Here is an 8671-nt window from a genome sequence, read left to right on the forward strand (position 1 = left end):
TACCGCGCCTAATAAAATGAAATTTACTAGTAAATTGAATTTTCTAAGCGTAGCCGCGCTATGCGCCGAAGATTTTTGCGCTACAAAATAAAAATCGAAGATTTTGCGCTACGCGCGGCGCTTTCTGAGAATTTTTGTTTTCTTTTTATAAGAGTGAGCGCCCCTCACTAAGTTAATTTAAGAATTAGAGGAATCGAACCTCTGTCCTCGATGTGTAAGATCGATGCTAAACCACTCAGCTAAATCCTTACTTGTATCTTTACGTATTCCTATATATAAACAGCTTGTATAAAATGAAATAATGAAAAAATAAAGAGTTCATCTATTTTCTATAAAAATATTAACATTACTTATATTAAAACTGTATTTATTAATTGAAAGAAATATAACCTAATACTGGATTATTTATAATCAATATTGAATGAAAGGGGGGTTAAGGTGCTTAGCACCGCCCTATAAAATTATTATTTTGTTTTTTTTATCCCCTGCCGCGCTATGCGCAAAATCGAAGATTGGGCGCCCTTCTTTTTTTTAATAAAAAAAAAGAGGGCGTAGCGCTTTTTATTATTTTTCCGGAGGGGCGAAGCCCCGCGCGTAGCGCCTTTTTAAAAAACGGGCCGGCCGCGCTACGCGCAAAATCTTCGATTGGGCGCCCGCATTTTTTTTAATTTAAAAAAAAGAGGGCGTAGCGCCTTCGATAGGGCGCGGCGCATTAGAAAAATTAGCGCCAGCGCACAAAAAGAATGCGCGGGCTTGTCAATTAAGTTAATTTCTTTAGTGTAGATCAATAGCATCTTTAAGGTATGATGCTGTTAGAATACAGAATACGTAGGCTTGAATGAATGAAACTGAAATTTCTAGTCCAATTAGTGCTATAAAGATACAGAATGGGATTAGAGTAATAAGAGCTGTAATAGCACCTGATGTGAACATTGGAGCTAGGAATCCTGAAAGGATTTTAAGTAGAGTGTGTCCCGCTACTGTGTTGGCGAATAGTCGAACTCCAAGTGAGAAAGCTCGTGCTAGGTATGAAATTAGCTCAATAGGTACTAGTAGAGGTACTAGTCCTAGAGGTGTTCCTGAAGGAACGAAGAATGAGAAGAAGTGTACTTTGTGTAGTTGTAGACCAAGAATTGTAACTCCGATGAAGATTGTCATACTTAGACCAATACTTACCATAATTGATGTAGCTACTGTAAATCCGTATGGTACGTTACCACTTAGGTTTGCAATAAGGATAAAGAAGAATAGAGAGTAAATAAATGGTAGGTACATTTCGTTAGCTCCACCAATTTGTGATTTAACTAGTCCTTGTACAGAAGCAAAACAACTTTCTAGTGAGATACTCCATCGACTTGGAATTAGTTGTTTGTTGTTACTTCCCATAATGTGAAGTGCTAGTACTAGATATACTGTTAGAATTGTATATAGTCCTAGGTTTGTTATACTTAGATTAATGTGTCCAAGTACAGGTAGGTTTAGAGAAATAAGACTAGTTACTTCAAATTGCTCTAGTGGAGAATGAATTAGGAATGTCATTGCATAAAATAAGAAGAATTGGATTATTACTTAATGTTTTAATGCCGCGCTACGCGCGCGGGCGGGCGAAGCCCCCTTAATGAAATTTCCCGCGCGTAGCGCTATGCCCTCCGGAAAGCGCTTACGCGCGTTATAAAAGATTTTATTAGGAGCCCCCCGCGCTACGCGCAAAATCTTCGATTGGGCGCGCGTACGCGCGCCCTAATAAAATGCGCAACGCGCGATTTTCTAACGCGCGTCAGCGCCTTTTGTTTTTTTTTTAAGATGCGTAGCGCGCCCTATAAAATTTCAAGCGCGTACGCGCGGGGCGCTACGCGCGCCCGCCTGGGCGCCGCCCTATAAAATTTCAAAGAAATTTGCGGGCGCCGAAGGGATAGAATCTTTTTGCCTACGGCGGCGCCGATTTTGCGCTACGCGCGGGGGGCTGGCCTTATATAATCTTCGATTATATTAGGCGCGATCAGGAAATCATATAAGACGTGAAACACGCCCTAATAAAATGCGCTACGCGCGATTTTATAACCGTAGGCGCGCGTAGCGCCGAAGATTTTTATAGGCGCTATAATAATAGTCTATTATTTCGAAATTGTTTTTATTCTAATTTTTTATAGCCGCGCTATGCGCAAAATCTTCGATCGGGCTACGCTTAGAAGCCTTCGGCTCCTAGTCAATTTTTCGCCTTTTTTTTTTTTATAAAAAAAAAGCGCTAATAAAATGCGCCTATAAAAAATAAAAATCTTCGGCGCAGAGCGCGCCCAATAGGGCTTCGCCCTCTTTTAAATTTTATAGGGCGGCGCGATTTTATAACTACGCGCAAGAATCTTCGATTCTATTTTTTATTGGCGCGGGGCTACGCCCGGATTCTTAACTAAGATATTTGAGAACCTATTTATTATAATATACCGCGCCAATAAAAATCGAAGATTTTTTATAGGCGCAATCTATTTTCTAATAGGGCTCTTTATATATAAAAAATGGTTAGTTCGAGTAAATATAGAATTTTATAAAAGATCTTAAGTGGAGACTCTTATAAAAAGTCTTTTTTAGTATTTATTAGAAGGCGCGCGCGTAGCGCGGCTTCTTTGAAATTTGCCTACGGCGGGCATCTTCGATTTCTTTCTTTGCTAATATAATCGAAGATTATATAAGGCGCTAATTTTTCCCGCGCCTAATCAAATTTCCTAGGAAATTTTGCGGGCCGAAGATTTTGCGCTACGCCTAATCAGGGGCGCTACGCGCGCCCGCCGTAGGCGGAAATTTTGCCGCCTATAAAAAAGATTCTATTTTTTATTGGCGCCCCTAATAAAATTTACTAGTAAATTTTATTAGCGTAGCGCGCGCCTCTTAAAAAAAAACAAAAAGAAGGCGCTAATAAAATGCGCCGCCCTATAAAATTTAAAAGAGGGCGAAGCCCGCCTACGGCGGGCGCCGAAGGCATCTTCGGCGCGCCCTAGAAAATTGAAAAGAGGGCGAAGCCCTATAGGGCGGGCGCAGCCCCCCGCGCGTACGCGCTTGAAATTTGCCGGCATTTTATAACTACGCGAAAAATCTTTGATTTTATATGGCGCGGGGTTTCACCCGGGGCGGGGCGCTACGCGCATAAGAAAAAGAAGAATTTTCTAGGAACCCGCATCAGAAAGTAATTTGCTTTCTGATATTCTTTAATTACAGTTTAGTAATGTACATTCGTGAAACAAATAGTTCTACAAATGCTGGTAGGATGTATTTAGAAAATACGAATAGTAGTACAAATAGTCCTAGGAAAGCAAATGAAATTTGATTTACGAAGTAAAAAGGTAGTAGTTGAGGCATTATTTTTGGTTAAAAAAAAGTTCCTAACTAGAAGACTTTCACGTTTATAATCTATTTTGCCTACGGCGGGAGATCTTTTTTTTTTGCTAATATAATCGAAGATTCTATAAAGCGCATTAAAAAAAAAATGCGCGGGAAAATTTTTGTAATAATACTGCTCCCCGTTTAGATATAATGTATATATAAAAATATTCTACTGGAACTGTTAGTACTTATTTATATAAATAAGTATACTTTTCTTAGTAATATTACAATTATGGCTAGTTCTAATATTACTAGAAAATAGGAAACAAAAGATAGTGCGCGTTATAAAATCGAAGGCGCTACAAAATCGAAGATTTTTATAGGCGCTACGCCTCTTTTAAAAAAAACAAAAGCGCTACGCGCGGCCGACGCGCATAAGGAAAAGCGCCTATAAAAAATCTTCGATTTTTTATTGGCGCGCACAAAAAGGGCTAATAAAATGCGCCTATAAAAAATGCGCTACGCGCGGCCTAGAAAATTGAAAAGAGGGCGAAGCCCGCCTACGGCGGGCGGGCGCAGCCCCCCGCGCGTACGCGCTTGAAATTTGCCGGCATTTTCTAACTACGCGAAAAATTTGCCATTTTTTAAGCGCGCCCTGTTTCCCGAAGGGAGCGCGTACGCGCGGGCATATTTTCTGGATATAAAGTAGAGTACATAATAGTTAGTAAAATCGCGCGCAGCGCATTTTCTTTTCTAAAAATAGCAATGGCCCGGGCCGAAGCAATATTGCTTTTATAGTTAATTACTCTTTTTGTTTTTTTCAGCGGGGGCGGATCAAGGGGAAAGCTAAAAGCGTCTATCACTCTTTTAATAATTGAATATAAAAATTCTGATTGTACAGGTAGCATGTTGAAACTATGGAATGGTGTTGGTGATTCTAGAGCCCATTCTAGTGAATAAGCTGTGTGGCTTTCCATCCAGAACTCAGGAGTACTTTGGAAGAATGCTGGCACGGGTTAGCATCTACTGGTTTACCATTTACAAGGATATCGGAAATAATGTAACCGAATAGTGCTGTAGCAACTACTGATACTAGACTACCGAAACTACTAATAGCGTTCCATGCAGCAAATGCATCTGGATAGTCTGGAATCCGTCGTGGCATTCCTCCCAGACCTAGAAAATGTTGCGGGATTTCTCTACTCCTTTGAATAAGAATAGATACGTCCTTTGTAAACACTATTATTTTTAACAGCAGAAAGAATCTTTGCAGAATTACCTGTCACTGCAGATAGTAGTTCATTAACTGAACTATAAGTAGTAATCAGTTCTCCTGAATTAGCATCATAGCAATTAATTGGTTTACATCGACTGATAGGTGTTTTCACAATAATCAGTCCTTCCCACTCTGTTCCTATAGAAATAGCTTTTCGTACTTTACCAACATCAACATTGAAATGTCGAGCCATAGCACGTAGGGAATCAAAAGCAAGAATACTATTTCCTAGTTTATCAACTAGTTCTACATTAAATCGCATATTACCTGAATTAGGTAGATATTTTTGAGAATTCACTACTTGTTCTTGAGAAAGAGGTATAAAAGATAGTACATAATTACCATCATGAACAAGATGATCATTAGCACGAGAAATAATTGTTGCATTTTTCAGTTGTATTTCTTTTTGGCAGGCATTAGTAGAATTAGAAACTAGAATTAGTAGGCCTGTAGAATAATTATAAACAAATACTGGTTTACCAATAGTTGTTATTTTAACTTGACTAGGATCCGTGTTATAGGCGTTAATTGCTCGTTCAATCCGATCAATTAGCCACTGGAAAGCAAGAAACTCCTTACTTTTTTTAGGAAAGTAATCTTGATATTCTTTTGAAATATCTAGTGCTATTGACGCATATTCCATATGCATATGTGAAAAGTTGGGGTAAGCAACTAGATATGTATTCATATTTGGATAAAACATAAACATTGCTATTTGTTCCTCCACTAGACAAAGAAGGCGCCTATAAAAAAGCGCGTACGCGCGGGAATAAAAATCGCGCCTATAAAAAATGCGCTACGCGCGCCCGCCCTATAAAATTTCAAAGAAATTTTATTGGGCGGGCTTCGCCCTCTTTTCAATTTTCTAGGGCGGCGCATTTTTATAGCCTACGGCGGCGCGGAACAAAACAAAGAAATACTACATTCACATCACTACAATTGGATAGTTCTCGTTCAGCACTACTTTTAGTCTTTCGAGTACCGCCGAAGGCATTATATTAGAGTACTCCTGCATTCGACGAGCAAGATCAACAGAACTACCGATGTAGCGTCGCCCGGTAGGGGAAATTAGCATGTAAACCCCCGATACATCTTTATACATTCGCTGAATATCTGATAGATTTTCATTAAGACTGAAAAATGTAATAGGACATGATTTTGTAGGGGGTGAAACCCCCCCCTCTTTGATGATTTACTAAGCGCGTACGCGCGGGGGGGGTGAAACCCCCCCCCCGTATTCATCATTGAAATCATACAATTATCAATTACATAACTATCTACCGCGCCAATAAAAATCGAAGATTTTTATAGGCGCATTCAAGAATAGAAAAATTTGTATCTAGATAGCAATAGCAATAGCTATATACAACAAAACAAAAAAGGCGCTTACGCGCGAGTCTTTTTTATTTATGATTGTACAGGTAGCATATTGAATGAGTGGAATGGTGTTGGTGACTCTAGTGCCCATTCTAGAGATGATGCTGTGTGACTTTCCATCCAGAATTCTGGTGTACTCTGGAAGAATGCTGGCACAGCCCAAGGGTTAGCATCAACAGGTTTACCGTTTACAAGGATATCGTAGATAATATATCCAAATAGAACAGTAGCAACTACTGATACAAGACTACCGAAACTACTGATAGCATTCCATGCAGCAAATGCATCAGGGTAATCAGGAATCCGTCGAGGCATACCAGCTAGACCCAGCCAATGTTGAGGGAAAAATGTTAGGTTTACTCCTACAAATAGTGTCCAGAAGTGGATTCGTCCTAGGTTTTCATTAAATGTTTTACCAATGATTTTTGGTGTCCAGAAGTAGAATGCACCAAATAGAGCAAATACTGCTCCCATTGATAGAACGTAATGGAAATGACCGACAACGTAGTATGTCATTAAATCGGTAATAAAAGGAGAGGTCTTTAGATAAAAACCATGATATAGAATATCCTTATTTAGTCGACGTTCTATGGTAGCCTTATTCTCAAATTTACGCCCTGTAAGATCAAAAGTACACTTTTCTTTTGATGTTCATTGGCGATACTCTTTTGTTGTTGGATTATACCCGCGCGAAGCGCAATCATTTTACCTGTTAGGGCGTTAGAATTACGTGGTACCGTTACAGGTTTAATAGGTAGTTTTGGGAAAGAAAGTTCAAGAATACTTGGTTCAATAAGTGTTATAGTAATAATATAAGAAGTATATCGAATACCTACAACTCCTATTGATACTATTAGTTTAGCTAGATTTGTTCCAAAATTTTTGTTACTATTAAAAAAAACAGCTAGTTTAGAAGCACTTTCAAATTTATATGGCGCTGCGCGCAGTGTAAAATTATCAGAATAAACATAGAATTTATAAGTACCACGGGCTTTAGACCAATTAGTCTTATTTTGTTCAGAATGAACATTCAGCCAAGCGTGGGATTTATCTCCTGTTTTCCGATGAGAAGGATTTTTCTCTCCAACATTTACTTTGTTTGTTGAACGTTTATAAGCAGCAGAACTAGCTGTTCGATTAATATTATAAATAAAAGTATAGTTATCTAGAAGATATTGTTCTAGTTCAATATAATCAGGTTGGTTCTCTTTTGAATAATTCTCTAGATTTTCAATAGAAGGACCTAGTACTTTTACAGATAGTGTAAAGTTATTATAACCATATTTAAGTAGTGCTTTACAAATAGAACTACCACGAAGACTCTGATCCATAAGATAACTAATTATAAAATAATCCTTAAGTCGTACACCAAGATTCTTAGAACTACCAACATACTGTTTTCCATTAATTTTGTTCGTGAAAACATAAATACCACGGAACCCGCGCCTATAAAAAATCTTCGATTTTTTATTGGCGCATTTTTTATTGATCTCCCATTTCTCATCTATATTCTTTACTGAGAAATGGAAAGTTTCAGTAAAATTTACTTGGTTTGTACTTAGAATAATACTATAAGAACAAGATACAGCACAATTTATAAAAGAGTCGGAATAAGGAGCTACAACATAGTATGTCAATTAATATTTAATGTCTAATAAAGTAATTAGACAGAGCATCTACCTTCGCAGATAGGATCGGACCATATCTTACATAGGAGAGAGACGGATCTCATAAACCTATGCAACCACGTGTGGCCTCTACGGAGTCTCTTCTTATAATAAGAAGAGTTCCCACGGTATTATCTTATTCTCTTTAATTTTCTATTGCACTAAATAGATCAAATAAGACTTCACCGTTAGCATCTTTAAAATTAAAGATACCGAGAGATGTGCTCATATCTCTCACAGTGGTTTGACAACACGACACATACCTAAGTAAGAAACTCTTTAATTCCGCTTTTTAGTGATTTGCTTTTATTAATGAATTCTATAAGTTGATGATATTTATATCCTTGTAGAAGAGGAATGCAGTGAGTAATTACACGGGTAACCCCTGCTAGACTAGCAATAGAGATTTCGTATAGTGGGTATCCACTTACTTTTCCAAACTTATTAGAGATTATTAGGTGGGAAACACCATAAAAATCCCGAATAGCTTCAATAAGATAATAATCATGATTCTGAGCGATACTGAAGGACGATGTCCCAGAAGATCGATTTACAAAAGATCCCTCAGATTCAATAAATCCACCAAGCCAATCAGAAAAATAAGGCGCGTACGCGCGGGGCGAAGCCCCCCGCCGTAGGCAAAAAATCGAAGATTTTGCGCTACGCGCGGCGCCGAAGAGAGGTGAAATTTTCTCTCGATCAATATATTTCCAATTACGATGCTTAAAGTAAAGATCTAGATTAGGATCATTAAAGAATAGTAGGAAAAAGTGAAGTTGAAGATGCATACGACTAGTTAGAGGTGGATATTTTTTAAATAGTGGTAGAATTGTTCGTGTGAATGTTTTCTTATCATTCACAGTCCAAATAACGTAACCTCCTTTTAGTACACGTCGTACATTTCCACCATAAATAGATGAAATTGCACAAAGCATCTCATAATTCATAGGTTTATCCGATAGTTTTACCACTAGACGAAACTGTAGAATTTTATATTGCCAATGATTAACTTGTAGACTACCATCACCATCAATAA

The 8671-nt window shown here is 38.2% G+C and overlaps 1 non-coding gene across 1 annotated transcript; it reads right to left on the reverse strand.

Annotated features, from left to right (window-relative positions):
* Window positions 1-178: 178 nt before the first annotated feature.
* tRNA-Val(TAC) lies at window positions 179-249 on the reverse strand. The gene has a single exon. It is a non-coding gene; the product is annotated as a tRNA-Val (tRNA).
* Window positions 250-8671: the final 8422 nt, after the last annotated feature.

Source organism: Ustilago hordei (genome assembly GCF_900519145.1).
Source record: "Ustilago hordei strain Uho2 genome assembly, contig: UHO2_mito, whole genome shotgun sequence".
Classification (NCBI taxonomy): Eukaryota; Fungi; Basidiomycota; class Ustilaginomycetes; order Ustilaginales; family Ustilaginaceae; genus Ustilago; species Ustilago hordei.